Below are 20,318 nucleotides of genomic sequence, written 5' to 3' on the forward strand. Positions count from 1 at the left end.
AACAATTAAAAGAATGCATATGCACATGTAATTTGCCCTCTTCTATTTAGTTATGCATATTAGTTATGCACGTTCCTCTCCCAACTGGGAATATATAAAAACTGAACACATATTTCTGTCTGAGAATCCTAGTGTCAATATATTAAATGAACATCTAAGATGCACACATTTTTTCAAAGATACTCTCAGAACTTCCTGAAATGTATGTTCACATATAATTTTGTAACTCACAATTATGGGTACTGTAAACCCCATAAAAGGAATGAAAGCATACCTTTTGGCCTATATACTACCTCTCTTTCAAAGATACACTATGAAAATAGGCAAAGGGTACATGTGGTACTTCTACAATCCAGTGAAAATATCAGTGTTTTGATTGCAATGCTGCAAGCAGAACAGAGAGTGGAATTTGTTGACACTGGTCCTAATTATTCAAGAAATTTGACATGAGCTAAAATGAAGTGTCCAGAAAGTGTTTTCCTTTGAGTAAGGTGGAAAGTAAGAATGTAGAGAGGTGTTCCATAGAGGCACTGTCCTACTGTTAGGTCTATATGAGGAGAATTAAAAAAGATAAATCACATTTTTACCAAGAAAATAATATATTTTTTCAATCAAGTTGAAAATCTCCACCTATGTTCCTCTTTGCCAAAAGGTTGTTTGGAACTATCTATCATCTCTGTCGTCTTTGGTAGAACTAAGATTGGCTTTCAGTTCACATGCTCCAGCATCCTAATATAAGTGGAAATATGAGGGCCATGTTTCAGAATGTAACAGGTGGTCACTGAGTTGATTTGTCCTCCATGAAAGTGGAAAGCTGTCATCGAATTTACACCTTTCAATGATAATTATTGGTGCTAACATTGAGTTTCTGTCATGCAAACTCCTCATCCTACCAAGCTGTCTTCATTCTTGGGGGAAAAAACACTCCAGACAGGGTTACAAATAGGGCTATTTAGGGCAAACAGATAAAATTCCTGTACTGCATGTGATAAAAATATACCAAGTAGAAATACATTGCTACTTAGCTTTCTTTAGATTAGGGAAAGTCAAGGATAATTGTGTTGATTTGCAAATGTCAAGGACAGAACATGATAGTACAGGGTCATTGCTTGGTAGGTCATCTTGAAAACAGTCTACAAAGGTGACTAAGTCTCTTACCTTAGACGAGAAAGCTCAAAAGCAGATGGAATATGATGGAAGATTTTCTACTGTTGCCCAAAGATTGCAATATAATCCATTTTTTTTAAGTTCTTTTGTTCATCTCTTCAGTATTTATGCATACATATAATACACTTATCAAAAATGAATATGTAACTACCTTAATAAATGTGCCTTTACTTTTACTTAATCTTTCAAAGTTTATTCAACTTTAAAATATATCTATATCAGGAAACATCTTTTTGTACTTCTCTTAGTTTTTCCTGAATAATAATTGTGTTATATAAGGTAGCATAAAAATACATTTGAAGTCTCATCATATTTTTCTGAAAAATCTTTATTGGACAATCAGAACTGAATTGTCCTCTGTCTCCTTTGTATGAATAAATCTGTGTAAGTTTTCTCCTATTGACTGATTACATTGCTACAACACTGAATGAAACAAACAATCTTGCTAAGGTTATTTATAATTGTAAAACTGCATAAATGTTATGCTGCTGTGATTTTATGGGCTTCTTATTCTGTGGTGCCTGCAGTTTGTAGAAACAGCACATTTCAATATAACGGCTAACTTGCCATCTGTGGGAAGTTGTGGGGCTTGGGTTTTGCTTCATTTTGTTTGTTTGTGGTTTCTGTTGTTGGTTTCTGGGAGTGTGCTTGTTGGGGGAAACTTGGCCCTTGGGGCTGCCAAAGTACATTTCCTTAATATGTGTTTTATAGCAGTTCCATTTCCTTTTCACTTACAGTTTTATTTGGCTTTTTAAGTTATGCTAAGTGCTTGGCCTGTTCTCTTCATTTGTTTCCTAATGGCAGCTGGCATAAGATTTAGGAAAGCCAACCTAAGTGGTCTAGATATCTGCCTCATTCAAACAAATAACTTTGCTTCTAAACTTCCTTTTTCCATTGTATTATTTAACTCCTACATGGAATTAAGTAACTGGAATAATTAAGACTTGACTGTAAATTGTCATTTGAGTGGGACAGCAAGAAGGGAGGGCAGGATTGCAATGATTTCCCTTTTTTGTTTTGAAATCAAATCAAGTCATGCTATGAGTAATTTCTTGAAGCACAGAGATCAACATGCTGCATGGAATAAATTACATATCCTATCTGAGAATTAAAGTTAAAAAATGTAATTTTAGCAATAAAAATATTGCTAAATGGCAACATGAAAAAAATACAGTTCTTTTGTCAGATGAAGGTGTGGCAGCCTCATATGCCAAAGGGAATGAAGTTCAATTCCACAGAAAACTCATTATCCAGGTCGGAATTGTTCGGTGTTAAAAGCTCACCAATATCAGAACTTCAGTTTAAAATTACTTCTTTACTAAGAAAAGGATATATAGTGTTAAGGAAGTGTAACAGACTTTCCTTTGAAATGTAAATGCATTTCCCCCCATTTCGTATACCCAAAAGAAATACCTGGATATAAGTGGGAGCTGCAAACATGGAATAAATAATGTTTGGACGTTGTAAACATGTTATACGAGTTGCTCTCTTATGGATGAGAAGTTGATCCGTGTGTTTAAAATCCTTAATTCAAAGACCTCTCCTGAATTCTGTTTATGCTGATCTGCCCTTCTTCAAACTACAGAAATGCAAACTTCTTGGGTTTGTAACTACTGCTATGCTTTCCTGTTTAATTTGCACCCACCCTTTCAAACACCTCTGAAAGTTATTCAGAGACAGCCTTTTGGTCTGGGTCCACTTCTAGTGTTAGCATTTATTTAGTCACATTTTGTATGGATGAAACTTCTTTTAATTTTATTTTTAAATTATTTTGCAGTCTATTGAGTGATATGGCCCTGCTCCAGTAAAGCATTAAGCCACATGCTTACCTTTAACAACCTGATTAGTCCCTTAAAGTCATGAAAACACTGCTCGGGTATTCGGTACTAGCTCCACATTTTAAATACTTTGCCAAGCCAAAGGCAGATTACTCAGATCGCAGGCAGATTACAGAGGAAGTCTGATTCTTGATATAGGCAACTGGATAAATGTCCAGGATAGACGACTGATAAGGAGGCTGAAAAATAACCTTACTGTCCTTCAGTTACTCTCAAGGTCTGGGAAGTCATTCTTGCTGCTGCTGCCGCTTGCAGATGGGATGCATGGAGCAGGAGTTGTCCTTCCTATTGTGCTGGTTTTAGCTGGGGTAGAGTTCATTTTCTTCAGAGCAGCTGGTATGGGACTATGTTTTCGATTTGTGCTAGAAACAGTGTTGACAGTTCAGGGATGTTTTAGTTATTGCTTACACAGAGTCAAGGCCTTTTCTGCTCCTCATACCACCCCACCAGCAAGTAGGATGGGCGTGCACAAGAAGCTGGGAGGGGACATAGCCGGGACAGCTGACCCCAACTGACCAAAGGGATATTCCATGTCATACGACATCATGCTCAGCAATAAACTAGGGGAAGGTTGGCCGGGAAGGCTGCTGCTTGGGGACTGGCTGGGCATCGGTCAGTTGGTGGTGAGCAATTGTTTTCATTTGCATCACTTGTCATTCTTGGGTTTTATTTCTCTCTCTTTGTTATTTTCCTTTTCATTACAATTTATTATTATTGTTATTGTTATTGTTGTTGTTGTTGTTGTTGTTGTTGCTATTGATTTATTTTATTTCAATTATTAAGCTGTTCTTATCTCAACCCATGAGTTTTCTCACTTTTACTCTTTACAATACTCTTCCCCTCATCCTTCTGCAGAGGGGAGTGAATGAGTGGCCGTGTGGTGCTTGGTTGCTGGCTGGGGTTAAACCATGACATCTATATATGCAGCCAAAGCACAAGGCTTTTCCTTTCTGCCAGCTGGAGCCAGGAGGCTTTCCCCAGGGCTCCCCATTCATTGTACCAATTCAGTTGAATCCCGTATGAAAGCAAGCCAAGTTCAACAGAAACAAGATATGTTTTGAAGATACATTAAGTTAGATCCAGAAAACTGATTTAATTCACAATCTTCTTTAATCCAAGTAGCAAACTGAAGTGCTGAGTCAGTACCAGCTCCCTCCATAACCTTGCCCTCACCTGACCAATTAAGGCAGTTTTTCTGCCCTGCTCATGGGTAGTGGAGGGATGTAAAAATCTTTTCCATCAAAAAGTTTGTCTACGCAGCAGACTCCTCTGGCCTGAGACACCAAGCTCAGAGCAGGCTTTGGACAGGCTAAAGCACAGATTTTTACCTGTGGGAAAAGTTTGTCCCTGTCTATGTAGGAGATGAAAGTTAGACCACAGAAGTACCTCCTCTGGTAGAAGTTGCTGTCAACAGTGTTTCAGTGGTTCCAACAAAATAATTTACAAGTTCAAGCACCAAACACCGACAGTTGGTTCCAGTATGACAAACCATGTACAGTACCGAAGTCAGCCCAGCTGCTGGGAAGCAAACTCTATGAAATGCAACCTGAAGTCTTGTTTCCTGAATCCACAATGAGTAAGGACAGGTGCATTTTAGCTTTTGCAACGCAGGTTGACTGGATGAGGCCAGTTATGGCCTCCTACAGCTATACTGGACAACTTTGAGACCAAAAGAGACAAAAAGCCACAAAATTTCAGAAAGGCATTTCTTGTCCAATACTTCCTTTGTCTGAAGAACAGGCCAAACAACTTTTATTTCCCTAAACTATGGCTAAACAGCCTTCATTTCCTCTCTTTCAAATTCAGGGAAACACTCTTTCCCTTTACTACTACTCTTACCAAGGCATCTAACTTTCTGTTGTCTGTTATGCACTTTTCTGAAAGCTCAAAATAGTGTCGAGCCCCAATTCTTTATATGTTATCTGAAAGAAAATTGAGTTTTTGTGTGTTGGTTTTGTTTTTACTGCTAATATTACCTCTTTGCATGACCCTGGAAAGCTGATCTAAGTTTTGAAATGTTGAAAGTGATCATGGCTGAGATGAATTAGTGAACAGAGGACAGAAGAAGCAATCAATAACACATTGTCCTGGTTTCAGCTGGGATAGAGTTAGTTTTCTTCTTAGTAGCTGGTAGAGCGCTGTGTTTTGGATTTAGGATGAGAATAATGTTGATAACACACTGATGTTTTGGTTCTTGCTGAGCAGAGTTTACACTAGTCAAGGACTTTTCAGCTTCTTGTGCTCTGCCAGGTGCACAAGAAGCTGGGAGGGAGCATAGCTAGGACAGCTGACCCAGACTGGCCAAAGGGCTATTCCATACCATATGACGTCATGCTCAGTATATAAGCTGGGGGAAGAAGAAGGAAGGGGGGGACGTTCGACGTGATGGCGTTTGTCTTCCCAAGTAACCGTTACGCGTGATGGAGCCCTGCTTTCCTGAGGATGGCTGAACACCTGCCTGCCGATGGGAAGTAGTGAATGAATTCCTTGCTTTGCTTTGCTTGCGCGCGCGGCTTTTGCTGTACCCATTAAACTGTCTTTATCTCAACCCATGAGTTTACTCACTTTTACTCTTCCGATTCTCTCCCCCATCCCACCGCGGGGGAGTAGGCGAGCGGCTGTGTGGTGCTTAGTTGCTGGCTGGGGTTAAACCACGACACACATGATGAATACAATTTATCACGCTGCTACCTCCACAATGTAGTTGGGACGCAATTGCATGTATCAAGACACATATCACATTCTTCCTTTCGGCTTACTTTCTCCCTGTGCAGCACTTTTTGGATATCTTTTCTGTTGCTATTTCTCTTAGCATGATGGAGATTATTATTAATAATTGATTTTTTCCTCCCTTAAGCATGCATCTGTCTGGCTTGAGGGCCAAAATGTTCATTTAAATAGTTCCCTGAAAATTAAGGAATCCTTTCTCATCTATTACCAGCCATCCTCATATGCATTCTTCATGCCAAACTGAACTGCCCCCACCTTAGTAACTGCCAAAATCTATATAATCACCAAACTAAATACTTTATTTAAAAAAACAAAAAAGCTAATAGCTTTGTACCTCCAGAAGTCCCTTACATAGATACTTTACATATAGATGTGCCATATATATTTTCCAACAGCACAATTAACTCTGAGAAGTCGGGGCAGGGCTATTGGGTAATGTCGGTCTGTAAAAATATGGACAGGGTAAAATTATCATCCAGTAAGACCAGACAAGCATCTTATCCCTAATTTGCTTATTTTGTATATCACTGGGAAGGTTCTTTTGTGATTTGAATTTCTAAAAGTTTACATGAAAAATGCAACATGTTCAAGTTAAATTTCACTGAGCAGTCTCATTGTTACTTCTAGGCTTCTGTTCCACAAACCACCTTTGAAATAAAGTTCTTAAATTATTATGAAAGACAGAGCGTGATTCAAATGTATATTACTGTTGCTATTTAATTCCTTTCTCTGGATTTCACTTTTATATACCCATAAAAAGTGCCCTGTTTATATTACTCTAGGCATAGTCTTTTAAAAGATCTTGGCTTATTGTTGGCAAGGGGACATTATAGTGTGGATAATGATGGGAAAATAACTTTGATTTTGAACTTCTATTACTTAAAATTTTGCAGCATTCCCTGAACAGGATGTACACTGGGGCTTGTTAGCTCTGTAATTGCAATCCCTACCTTGAAGGCATTTTTGTATGCCCAGCCTCCAAATGGACAGCCCAGGGAATTGAAGTCTGAAGCTGTATTGTTCATTCTTTTGATTATTCTCAGAATGTCTGGATTCAGCAAAGATCTTAGAGGCTCCTTATCTGAAAGCTTTTGAGAGGACTTTCCTAGAGGCCAGCTAATTCACGTTCAGAGTTCATATCTGAAATTTTCACCTTCAGAACAAATAGACTGTTAGTGCAGCTCCATTGTACTGGAGTCTGATTACAGATGGCTCCATGTTACAGAATAAGGAATCTTGCACTGCCAGTGAACCCAATGGAATTAGCACAGTTCAGCTATGCCAATGAACCTAAACATAACCACACATACTCTTGTTCATGCCAGCCATGACAACTGAAGTGAGTTTCACATTGCATTGTACTTCTTTATTTCAATAGCATTCTGTACTGATTTAACATTGGCTGCACATATAATTCCACCCAGAAAGACATCGTTAACTGCTCATATATATATCTATGTCTGGTCTTGTTAATTCTGTTTTAATGGAAACATACTTTTAAAACTGGGATGAAAAAGCATTTCCAATTACCTGGTGACATCTTGTGAGTCCCCTGTTATTCCTGACATAAATGGCAAGGATCCTTCAGTTGGGTTTTCTTGGTGAGAAATTTCTGTCAGACTACCTCCTTTATCCTGCTGCATTTAACTGAACATTTTACCTATTTTTAGCTGCTAAACAGCCTACGCATGTATCACCCTGTGTTGAGATTTTGTGTGCTTTAGAGGCTAATACCTATCTGGACTAGGTCAGTTCTGTGAGGTCTTTAAGAAGCCCCTCTCTGCTGGAGAAATGGTTTTGGAGATACGGTAGGTGGCACTCTTCCCCCTGAGTCAGGAGTGAGTTGTTTATAACAGCAGAGGAAAAACTTGTTGATAAACAATATGCAGTAATAAAATCTTAGCTTCTCTATAATCACAGAAAAAGAAGTGAAGTATATATTAATGCACTCTATTCTACTTACTACTAAAACACACTTTATACAGAAAAAAAAAATGCAATGCTAGTAAGTAGGCAGCTGCAATGTTCTGATTCTAAGAAATATTGAGGTAGAGCAGATCCCTTCAAGACTTTGCATATCTGTGATGAATGGATAACATTACCTCAGCACTGGTCCTGAGAATAGAAAACACTGTGGGAGTACTGCAGATACTGAGGTAATAATATCTCTTTACAGAAAATCTCTATTTTAGCTTTTATAGAGCACCTCCCAGTAAAATATACCTCAAGGACCATGGTGCTGAAGGTACAGGTTTTCAGAATGTATATCATAGACAGTTGCAGTCTGGCACAGTGAATGTAGAAGGGGAGAGGTATACTTAGGCAGAAGAAAGGTCTTAGGAACAGTTTCCTGCATCTGTACTGCTAGGCAGGGCTCTTCAGTCCTGTCCTTAGTGACATCTTCCATTCACAAGGTGAATGAAGCGCATCACCACAGGGAACCTGTTGTGCTAACCTTGGTGAAATGGCTGCTTATTCATTTTTTCAACATACACATATAGACATAACCATATTCAGTAGTCTGGTTGAACAGGGCCATATCAACCAATGAGTATGGTCATGGGGTTTTGATGTTTTTCTCATTCTGTTGATCAAATACAACAGTAACTCCCGTACTGCCATCATTCCTCACTTTGGCTATGAGACATGAAGTTCAACAAGGTCAAGTGCAAGGTCCTGCACATGGGTCAGGGCAATCCCAAGCACAAATACAGGCTGGGCAGAGAATGGACTGAGAGCAGCTCTGAGAAGGACTTGGAGGTGTTGGTTGATGAGAAACTCAACACGACCAGGCAATGTGTGCTTGCAGCCCAGAAAGCCAACTGTATCCTGGGCTACATCAAAAGAAGTGTGACCAGCAGGTCAAGGGAGGTGATTCTGCCTCTCTACTCCACTCTTGTGAGACCCCATCTGGAGTACTGCATTCAGCTCTGGGGTCCCCAGCATAAAAAGGACACAGGCCTGTTGGAGCAAGTCCAGAGGAGGGCCACAAAGATGATCAGAGACCTGGAGCACCTCTCCTATGAGGACAGGCTGAGAGAGTTGGGGTTGTTCAGCATGGAGACAAGAAGGCTCTAGGAAGACCTTATAGCAGCCTTCCTCTACCTGATGTGGGCCTACAAGAAAGCTGGAAATGGACTTTTTACAAAGGCCTGTAGTGAAAGGACAAGGGGTAATAGCTACAAACTGAAAGAGGGTAGATTTAGTTTAGATATAAGGAAGAAATTCTTTACTACGAGGGTGGTGAGGCACTGGAACAGGCTGCCCACAGAAGTTGTGGATGCCCCATCCCTGGAAGTGTGCAAGGCCAGGTTGGATGGGGCTTTGAGCAACCTGGTCTAGTGGAAGGTGTCTCTGCCCATGGCAGGGGAGTCAGAATCAGATGATCTTTAAGGTCCCTTCCAACCCAAACCATTCTACGATTCTATGATTCTATGATTCTATGATTCTATGATTCTATGATTCTATGATTCTATGATTTTATGACATGCATAAGACCTCACTGTCTCTTTTGTGCTTAAAAATACAGATGGCATAAATGTTATTATTACAAACAAGAGCATTTCAAGGATTATCACTGAGCCTCATGTGGAAACAATTCTGCACAACCCTATTAAATCATCACGCAAAGTCTGCATCATTAAGTATGCACTTGAACCTAGGTCTCTAATTTTTATTGGGAATAGCTGATATGATTATATATCAGAGAGAAAACTGGCTGTAGATGGAAGAATAGTGTAGCCAGGAAATGAGAAGAATAAGCAGGAAGGAGAAGGGGATGGAAGAAAGATTGAGGCAGAAATAGGAAAAAGATTAAATACATACAGAAAAAAATTAAATAGCCAACACTCTTTTTGCATTAAAAGACTAGGAGCAAAAGGAGACTTGTTGGAGATGCTCTGAATTTGAAGCCATACCATAGGAACATATTAGCCTCTCTTTTTAACCGTAGCATGTGGCAACAGTTAATTAAATTAAGGGCAATAAAGTTAGAAGGAATGAAAGGATAAGTCTTCTTTACACAGTGCATAATCAATTTGTGGCATTCACAACCACTGCAGGTCATGTAGACAGACATTGTGGTTGGATAATTTTATGACTAGCTATATCATTTGCAACTCTGTCAACTTAGACAGTGATAGGAAGATAATCAAAGAGACTTTTGGAAGAACACTGCCCCAAGAGCTCAAAGGTCTGCTATATTATGAAGGACTCAGCATCATCTCCAAATGTCACATCATTTATCAGTGTGGAAATGCATAACATGCAGAGAATTAAAAGCTATTACATCCCATTTCTAATATTCTGTAACTAAATGGTCAAGGAATAGATAAACATTCTGTTCTCTTCTTGATCAGTGACCTTCCAAATGATGCTAAATAAGTTTCCTTGAGTAGTACTCTCCTTTCTCTCTCCCTGCAAATGTTGGTGTGCCATTGAGGCCTGATTCTCTCCCTGAGGTGTTGGATTAGAAATCATGAGATGCATTAAAATGCAAATTTAGAGGGCTTTTTTGTTGGATTTCTGGCTTTCAAGATTTCTTTTCAAGATTGAACCCTACAACCAAGAAGGCAAAAACTACTTCTCTTCTCCATCACTATAATACCTTGTGACATTCATCCACAACCCTGTCCCATGGGAAGCTATAAACGAAAATATCAACCGCTGGGACTTCCATCATAAAATTTACCCTGGCTAGATCATGGGTTGTCAATGTTCACCTCCAAAAGAGATCAAAGAGGAGAGGTTTCTATAATCTTTTATGTGTTTGTTTCATACCATCACTGATCAAGTCTGGCCAGTCTAACTTTGTCTATCCCTTGAAACACAAGGTGTTGTTTCAAGCAATGCTGTGATCTTCTGCAGATCATTTCTTCAGAAATACTGGGGTTCTACTTTGTAGGTAAAACAGGATATCTACTATTATGAATCTAGATATTTTACAGCTTAAAAGAAAAAGCCTTTCCAGATCAGTATCCTTTCCAGCAACAACTTGCTTGGATGATTTCAGAAGTGTCATATGTCAGGCATTGTCAGACAAATCCTCAGCTAACAAACAGCATTAGCCATTTTTCTTTACTTTTAAAAACAGATACAGTTTTTAAGCACACTCCTGAAACCAAATGAAAATGAAAGTGTTTTTAATCAAGAGTGAGTTTTAAGGCTGAGCAACCAGAAGAGCTGGCCGCCATATAAAGTGAGGTAGCAATGCGGCTCACCTAATACACATGTGAAAGGAAGAAGATGACCACTTCTTAGTCTCTGCCTGCATTCGCAAGAGTGCATGCCTCTACTGGTCATGTTAAAATATATATTGCATATAACAACCATAATTTTCTTCCCAGAAAGGAAAAATCAAAGTGGAAAACAGACTATTTAGTCAATGTATAATGAAAAATCTGAAAGCTATGAACTTAGAAAAAGCCTCCACATGTTTTATGTCAAATAACATATGCCTATGTGAATATGAAAACTAATCTCCATTTGAAAAAAAAAATCAGTAAAGTATTCAAAATGTGGTTTCATATGCTCAAAACTTTGAGAAAGCAGATAAGAAGGTAATGTGCATGCTAATGGCAGGAAGGCTCAAATAATGAGATGTGAAAGATATTCTGATCTCTTTGTGCATATTCAGTGTAGTGATCTCTGAGTACTGTAATGGTCATCCATTCAAAAGGGGGTTCACAGGCCCAAATCTTGATTCATATAAATATCAACTTAAGAGAAAACACATCTTTTTCCAGGGAAGAATGAAGGACATACTTGTTTACGTGTTATCAAAATAACAGCTTTTAAAACATTAAAATAAAAATTAAATTAGAGATAAGCGTGACCAGGTTTTTATGTCAAGATTTCTGCCACATATTGGCTTATTTGCAACCACTGATCTCAAAAGGCACCATTTCCTCAAGTTCTGCTGAGTGCAAGGTAGCAGAACATGGAGCAGCTTGCCCAATAACTTACCTACCAATTGGCAGTTCTAGTGAGACATCTTAATATCACGCTCAGGCAGCTTTATACCATTTTGCTTTGAATTTGAATATAAACTCAGATCTCCTGTCTCAGAAAGACACAAATTTTGCATACGTAAGAATCTTCTGAATGTGATTTTGGTTTAAAATCCTCGGTCTTACAGGCCTAAAATCCACACAAGCTCTGAATTAGAAAGCACTGAAGGAAAATGTTTACTTTTAAAATGTGACATCTCGAAGTCTCCTCACAACTGGTGTTAAAACACTTGTAATGGGATCAACTGGTTCATGGCAAAGTTGAAGGGAATATGAGGAGATTTCAAATTTCATGTATGTATACAGTAACAGAGAGCATGAACTGCGTCTAAATGCTGCATACCCTGCGCATATCTATTTAGACATCTTAAAAATGGATAAACAGGAATTCACCTGTTCATTTAGTTCAGATAGATAGGTATTTATTTTTCTATCAGATGGTGTGGCTGAAAAAAAGCAACATGGAAAATCAATTCAAATGGCAGTTTAAAGTAAAGCAAATAATATCTTATTTTTTACAATACCTGTATTTCATCAGTTTATTTTGTGAAAGACACATGAATTGATATAAACCACTGTGATACTCTTTGAAATATGTTTTTAATTGAAACTGCTCTAATTTCAGTCTGTGCTTTGACATTTACATTTATTTCCATCACATTTGCTATGCAAAATCCACATTGACAAGTGACAGTACAGGTAGCACTACACCAACAATTCTGCCTGAATCCTGGTGTATTCACATGCAAGTTTGTGTGTACAAACTACCAAATTGTCCTTGATTTGAAGCTAGGAAGTGCTTCATGCATAGCCAATAACTACATTTGCATGACTACAAATTTCACAGAGAATAGGTATCATAATCTTACTAACGATCTAGTAAACACATGTTCAGGTTGATACTCTAAAAGGTAAAATCCTTGCTACACTCAATTCAGCAGGAAATAAAACAGAAACTGTGAAATTTTTCTTTTTTTTTTTTTAATTTTAATTACTTTTAGCATTATTGGCAAAACAGTAAGGTGCATATCTGAATGCTCCTTCTCTGTGTGTGGAGGTCCTAGAGCCTTGCTACATAATTAGCCTCATGTCTTAATATTTCTGAGGTAAAGTTGGCTAATTATTTGCCTCAGTCCTCAGCACTTCCAAGCTATTCCTTTTCTTCTCTCTTGGCACTTCCAGAGGTCCCTGACTTGCATTTGAGCAGGATTTTGATGATGCTCTGTTTCTCTAAGATATTTTTGCATTCAAAGCTACCTTAGAGTCTGAACTATTTTCCATTGCATGATATTTTAATTGCACAGGTTCAGTTACAACATGCCAGGAATGCACTTTATAAACAAAATTGTCAATAAGAATAAGATTAAGAGAAATATTATCTTCCACCAGAAAATTTCTGATCACATGTGTCTGTCCAAGGAGAAAGAGAAAAGTAGCAGGGTGATGGTCCTGTAGTCAATCAGGAGTCCAGCCACCGAGCAATCAGAAGTGGGAGACTGAATTCCCATTGCCATGCCTGGTAGAGTTACAGGCTGTCAGACCTAGAATGACTATTTGGAAACATTTTGGGTAATCCCTGAATGCTGCCAAGGTCTGACTTGGCAGAGCACTTAGGCAGGTGCTTGTCTTTAAACCTGGCAGGGTCAGGTGTCTTGGAGCTTAAATATCTGAACTGAAACAAAAGGGGTGAACAGCTTGCCTGGTAGGTAACAGTACAGGATTTCTGCTTGCAATTCAAGCATCTGCAGTGAGAGACTAGACTCCAAAACATCTACTAGAGAGACATATAGAAAACAGGTTCAATTTTTTGTAGTATTAGAAGAGTGGTCCCACTGAGATTTCATGTGAATTTTCATGTATTATTTAAACATAGCAAACTGAGAGCCCAAAGGAAACAAAAGAAATCCTTCTGATTAAAGCAGAAAGTACGTGGTTGGAAGACACAGACTCAATTCCCAGGGCTGCCACAAACTTTTAGGCTTTGGGGAAAAAAAAAATAGCCACCCAAAACTTTTAACATTTCCTTTTTGCAGTCTGGCATGGTTGTAGTTCCAGTGTGAGCACATGTAGGGAGTAAGGATCTATCCTTCTCTTTCTTCCTTCCTCCCTCCACAACAATGCAACAAGTGGAGAGGCTCAGAGTGAAGGGTGAAACAGGAGAAAACTGCATGATCTCTGGTGCTATCTTTTCTCTGGCTTCTAGCATACATTTCTAAAGCTGTAGGGAAACTAGCACAACTGCACAGATTAAGTAGTTCTTGGTACTGCAACAGAAAAACAGAAGACTCTTAATGGATTTGGGTGGGAAAATAAAGCTCTGTTTGTTTTGGTGCCCTCTCTACTCTCCCAATAAATTCAAGCCTGTCCTTAAAGGCAGTAAAGTATTATTCATTTAACAAAATAATCTCACAACTTCTTTGAGATCTACAGAGGAAAAAGGATCCACAAATTTGGAGATCTAAATTTTTTAAGGTGCAGTAAAAGCTATTTCTGCCTTTGTATAAATAACGACTGGAGACACAGAGCAGTACAAAATACAGAAAATAAGCATGCACTCTTTCTCACATGCTATTTCATACCATTGTTTTCAATGGAATTACTTGAGAGAGTGAAAGCACCTGTGTTTTTTTTTCCTTTAAAAAATTGCAACCTGGTACTAGAGGGCTATCTGTTCACCTGTTATGAACTCATCAACTTTTAATAATATGCATCATTTACCTGAAAGAGTGGATTGAAATCTATTGTTTACATAGTGGTTTATTCGTAGGAGAATGCATTTGACTCTGTAAACAAGTATCACAGCTGGTTCCCTTGCTTTAATTTTTGAATGAAATCACAGAAAGTACATTTGGAAAAAACACAACTAAGCTGTGGAACTCTTTTCAATGGGACATGGTGAAGGCTAACTAGAACAGGAGATTAAAAACAAGAACAGTGATAAATTCATGAAGACTAGGTCATTAGTGGCTGCTAAGAGCAGCCCAGATGCAACTCAGGTCAGAAATCCCTGAGCAACTGGAAGCTGGGAGAGCACACCAGAGACAGCCACCCATACACAGCACTGCCTCTCCAGGCAGTAAAGACAGACACTTTGGCCAAAACAAGGGAATGGCAACTCTTACATGTTTTACGAACAAGAAGTACAAAGGGAGTGAGCACAACATCGTGCCTTGTGAAATCCCAGCACAGAAAAGCTTTAAGCCAGCATCAAGAAGTCACCAAGCCCTCACTCACATGAATTCATACTCCCATGCAGAGAGCAGGAACAGGTACAGGGTGTCCTCACTAGCTTGCCATTTATTGATCTTCAGCTGTCAAGAATCCCTGAAAACTATCACCATCTGACTGAAGTCAGAGCAGTTCTTAAGCTTCTTTAGCCTTAACCAGTATCAGGATCTAAGCTTAGCATGATAAAATCACCAGGTCCCTGGCTACCCTGCCTCTGATTTTCCAAGTATGAACTCTGACCTCTTGCATTTCCACAGTGTACTTTGTATTGCAGGTCGACTTTGAAGGTTGTAGGCTTCATCTCACCTGCTGACCCTGCCACCAAAGTTTTGTGTTGAAATGCAGCAGCAGGCCTTTCAAGTGCCTACTTCTTCTATAAGAAAATAGCCATTCTAAAAATAGAGCACTAAGTCCTAGAGCCGAGCAAAAGCTGCTAAGTCAGAGAAAGAAAAAGTCAGCTAGGTAAAAAAAAACTAGTATTAGTGGAAAAATAAGTCAATAAGTGGGAAGTTAGAAAAGCATTAGTCATGCCAATGGCTGTGTCGGACCTGATGTTTTTTCTGGAATAATTTTTTTATCCATGTTAAAAATCAGCAGTTAATACGTTACAACAAAGTAATCCTTATATTTATATGTTTTGTATTTAAATGTACAGAAGATATTTACACAGTGTTTGTTTCATACACAAATATTTAAGAAATGAAAAGATTATGTTTATGTGTGTGTGATTGTATGCCTATGTCTACAGATATTTAATCTCTCTTGCTTTATTTAGGGCCAAATTCTCCTTCTGGTCACATTAAGGCAAACCCAGAGTAATTTGATGGTTATTGCCATGCTTCCTTATAGATTGTTCTTAGTAACTCAGAGAATTTCACTTACAGGGAAAGGAAAAGAAACAAACGTAACATCATCTAATCAGTTTCTAAACTCTTTCTTGTTAAAACATGACATAGTATGGGACCGCAATAGGATTTCCAGCCTACCAAGAAGGGCTCCCAGTTGCCAGCACAGTAGAGCAAGCGATGACTGAGTTAGTGTCATGGTGCTCTGACTGCACATCACTTGCAAGGACTGGGATGAAGAAAAATTATTGGATGCTGTATCCAGATGCAAAGCGTTGATACTTTTATGCCATTATCTATCTCATCTTATACCATGTGTATTTTACTGTTGTCCATCTCATCTTTCTGTAGCAACTGGAAGGCTGGAATGGAGCATCTGGATAGATCTGGGAAAAAGTCCAACTTCTTGAACCAACCCTTTGATCATGGGGTGACAACGCTAATTTCAATGAGATAATATCTTTGTACGCCCAACTTCAATACAACATCCTGCTTCAGCCAAACTTTCTTTAGAGTGTCCTGCTAGATAGCCAAGTCTGATTACACAGCTGGAGTCCTTCATCTAGAGTTTTTCTTTAGTAAGTTATCCTGCCAGCTTTTCAGCAAAGTTCTCCCACATTAACAGAGGTTAGGTTAGATCTCACTACAAAGGAATAAAATCTCCCTGCCTCCAGGCTTCAGGGAAAACCTAGACTGCTTTTTGTGTTCATTTCTTCCCATGTTTCTTATGATAAAAAAAATGCAGACCATTTTAATTAAAGTATCCCTGTCTTTCTCTACCAAAGTTATGTCCTCATTCACTATGACAGGTTTTCTGGAAAATCGTCTCTGAGATGATTAAGATCTATTAGCCACCAGAGGGAGCCCACATAGCCTCTTGAATGTAACTGGATTGCATTGTTAGAAGCAAAGCAAGATAAAAATGTGAACCACTCCTTTTTACGGTGTGTAACTATGCGGGGTACTTCAGTAAGGCTGGGGTAAGAACACACTATGTGGCACCAGAGACACTTACAACAATAGGAGAGCAAATCCATCTGCCAAAAATAGATCTAAAAGAAAAACAACAAAGTGAAAATACCATGAGTCCAGGTAAATTGGCACAGTTCTGACAACAGGACTGCTCTGATTTATGTTAGCTAAAAGTCAGGTCTGGAAAGTGTGAAGGGTTCAGTGATCCTGTGTTTCTTCTTCTTACCAATCTCAATGCATTTCAAAGCTCAGATTGAAGCCAATTAGTTAATTTTGCTTTTTGAAGAAGAGAGCAATGGGGATGATTTCATCAAAAGCTTAATGATTTTTATTAGGTAAGGATGGCCCACTCAAATATAGACTTCCTCCCCCATCTGCAGTCACAGACCAGCCTGACCTCAGGAGAAACAGTACTTCTACACCTTTGTGTAACCCGGACAAGAAAAAGAGAGTCTGTGCTAGAAGATTTTGAAGGACTGCGACAACAAGCTTTGTGACAATCCTTTCTGTGCCCACATGTGCATGACAGGCAGTCATGGCTGTGGTTTCTTTATTACTTCAACATTAACTCTGTAGATATCCTTAAAACAGGCAACCCTTTTCTTCATTTCAGCCTCTGTCAAGGCTTACATAATAATAAAAAAACCACACACACACATGCACGTATATACACATATATCCATTTATAGAATACCTCTCTGTCTCCTTGTTATTAACACCTTCCTAATTACAGTAACGTTAGTAGCAGTAATTGATCTTTTTAGTTCAAATTCATTTGATCCTCCTTGGGCTACACATAAAAGTGACTCACAGGAACAGCTTCCTGCTGCTTGGGACTTCTGCTTCCATCAGTCCTCCTGCACCCAGAAACAGACGTGTGCATGCATGCAAATTTAAGCTAGAGCTAGTGTTCTTAGAAGCTTTGTTTCTGGCTAGAAGCAATAGAGGCTTTTCTCCCATTTCATGTAAAGGTTGTCTGTCAGTACTGTGAACAGGCTGGTGATGAATCCGCCCAGTAGCTGGAAAGCTGTGTTGTTGCAAGACAGTGCTAAAACTGATGTGCTGCATTTGAGAGCAAAGGAGCTCCAGTCTTCCTGCACGTTTTTGAATAACAGGCTACTTCCCTTCCTTAGTGTTGCTTGAAGATAGCTCAGCTTCTGTTTTGAACATTATTTTTTTGCTAAAATTATCCCCCTGCTGAGGAGTGACAGATTTTGGAAATGTCAGGGATTATATATCTGTAGTTAGAGAAGAAGGTATATTCTCTATCAATGATACAGTCTGAGGAAGCACATAGTATAACTGCTTTTTTTGTGTGAGTCTAAAATCAAGTGAATTTGTGACAGTCCTTTCTTTCAGAGCTTTAACTGAATCAGCAAAACCCCGTATTCAGAGTTAATCTTGTTAAAAGCATCGATTTGATTTAGAGTATTGAAGGCAGGTAGGTGGTTTTGCTGCTTTCAATAACTCCCTGAGAAAGCGATTCAACTCTAAACAATGGGAATACTGTTAGGAGGGAGCACTGCTGCCACTGTCTGTGAAAGTCCTGTTTCTTACTGTTCTGCCTCCACGCTACATGAGTTGTTGCTAAAGGTACAGTTAACAAGAAAACACTTATTCAATTTGCTCTGAAGACTTCAGAATAGTTTTTATCTAAAACAAGAAAAAACAAGAAAAGAGCTGAAAATCGACACTATGGAAAGCAGAATATTTAGTAAACACCGCTATTAAGCATTAATAAATTAAGTACAAGAAAAAACAAATCAATATGCACTGCCGTTGAAATGCTACAGAAGTTAAAGCTTACAGTTATGTTGTTGCTTTTTTTTAAACAAGCAAAAGAAGAAAGGAAATAAAAATAGTCCTTCAATAAAATACTGTGACAAGGTGGTTCTGAAGTAGGGATATGCACAGTGAGTTTGAAGTAGTTTTTAATTGCAACACATACCAATCTCAAAGGTGTGTTATTTAAATATACATAGCTTATATACATATAATCCAGAGTATGTTTTCACAGGCAACTGAGAAAGCATCTAAAGAGCAGTTATGCACTCTGACCACCCATGACCACTGCTGAAGCAACTGGAAATCATCAGTGCACTTGGAAGGTTTTCAAATCAACTCCCTGAGACTCATATCAGAGGATGGGATCAGCTGACCTCTGAAACTTCTTTTTTACTTCCTTGACAAAAAAGAACACTTAGATGATTAGCCTTCATGGTCTGGAGCAATTTATAGCAGTGAGTTAGTGATTAGTGGGTTTAGACAGAAGGGTACACTTACCCCTAAGCTTTGGATACCTCTAATTTGAATTGCCAAGCCACTTCCACATCAAAGAGCCACAGTTCTGCACTTCAATTGCTTTCACTAAATATTCTCTTTGACTTAGCCTATATTCCCACTGTAATCAAGAACTCTTTGTACCAAACTTTCTTTAAGATAAAAGGAAGAATAAACTGAATTGACTCAGTTCAACACAAACTTTCTGTTCTTTTCTACTACTGAGCATTTACTGGTATGTTTTAGATTTGACCCAAAGATTACATCTCTTGCTCTTTCAGTGATTATTTGATCCGCTGTGTACCACCTATCACATCCAGGAATAACAGGCAATGGTTAAGAATAGCAGTATTTTCCTTCAGTCTTACCTGATATATTAACATCCTCCTAAAGCCACTCTTCCTTGTTTCCTTTATTCTAATAGAGTTAAACAGATCATGCCTGGAGATAAATAACAGATCCTCTAAAACACCCCAAGAGACTCTGCTGACAATTGCTATAGACCTTTCCACTGGCTGGTCTCCTCCTAATTTCTAAATTCAATTTAGTCATGGATACACTACATTTATTGTGAAAATGTTCTTATTCTAAATCCTTATTCTCCCTCCACAGAATATTCTTACATTGAAAATATATGAAGTATCACTTTAAGAGCTCAACATAGTAGAAGTGGAAGTTTCAATTCCCTTTTGATTCATAAAAATAAGGTTTAGGAATACTCTTTTACGTATACATTGATTTCTTTTTTTTTGTTATATATAATCAGATGTTTATATCAAAGATTTCAACAACTTTGAAGAAGGATGGCATAACCCCAAGCTATTCACCCTTCAGGGATACCTTCATGACAAAAAAATGATCTCAGCAAGGAAGGCTAGTATCTTACCAATTTTCACCTGAAGATTCAAAAAAATTACCAACTGATCAGTGGCTGCTCTTTTACTTTTTACGCTTTGTTGACACAGTATGATTAGATGACATTATTGTGGTTTAACCTGGCAGGCAGCTAAACACCACACAGCCGTTTGTTCAGTCCTCCCCAGTGGGATGGGGGAGAGAATCGGGAAAAAGGTAAAACTCGTGGGTTGAGATAGAGAAAATTTAATAGGATGGAAAAGTAAGGGAAAATAATAATAATGACAAAATAATATACAAAACAAGTGATGCACAAAGCAATTGCTCACCATCTGTTGACTGATGCCCAGCCAGTTCCTGGGCAGCAGCCACAACCCCCCAGCCTATCACCCCCA

This window comes from Nipponia nippon, unplaced genomic scaffold (assembly GCF_047370975.1).
Source record: "Nipponia nippon isolate SJK-2023a ecotype South Korea unplaced genomic scaffold, ASM4737097v1 scaffold_1, whole genome shotgun sequence".
Taxonomy (NCBI): Eukaryota; Metazoa; Chordata; class Aves; order Pelecaniformes; family Threskiornithidae; genus Nipponia; species Nipponia nippon.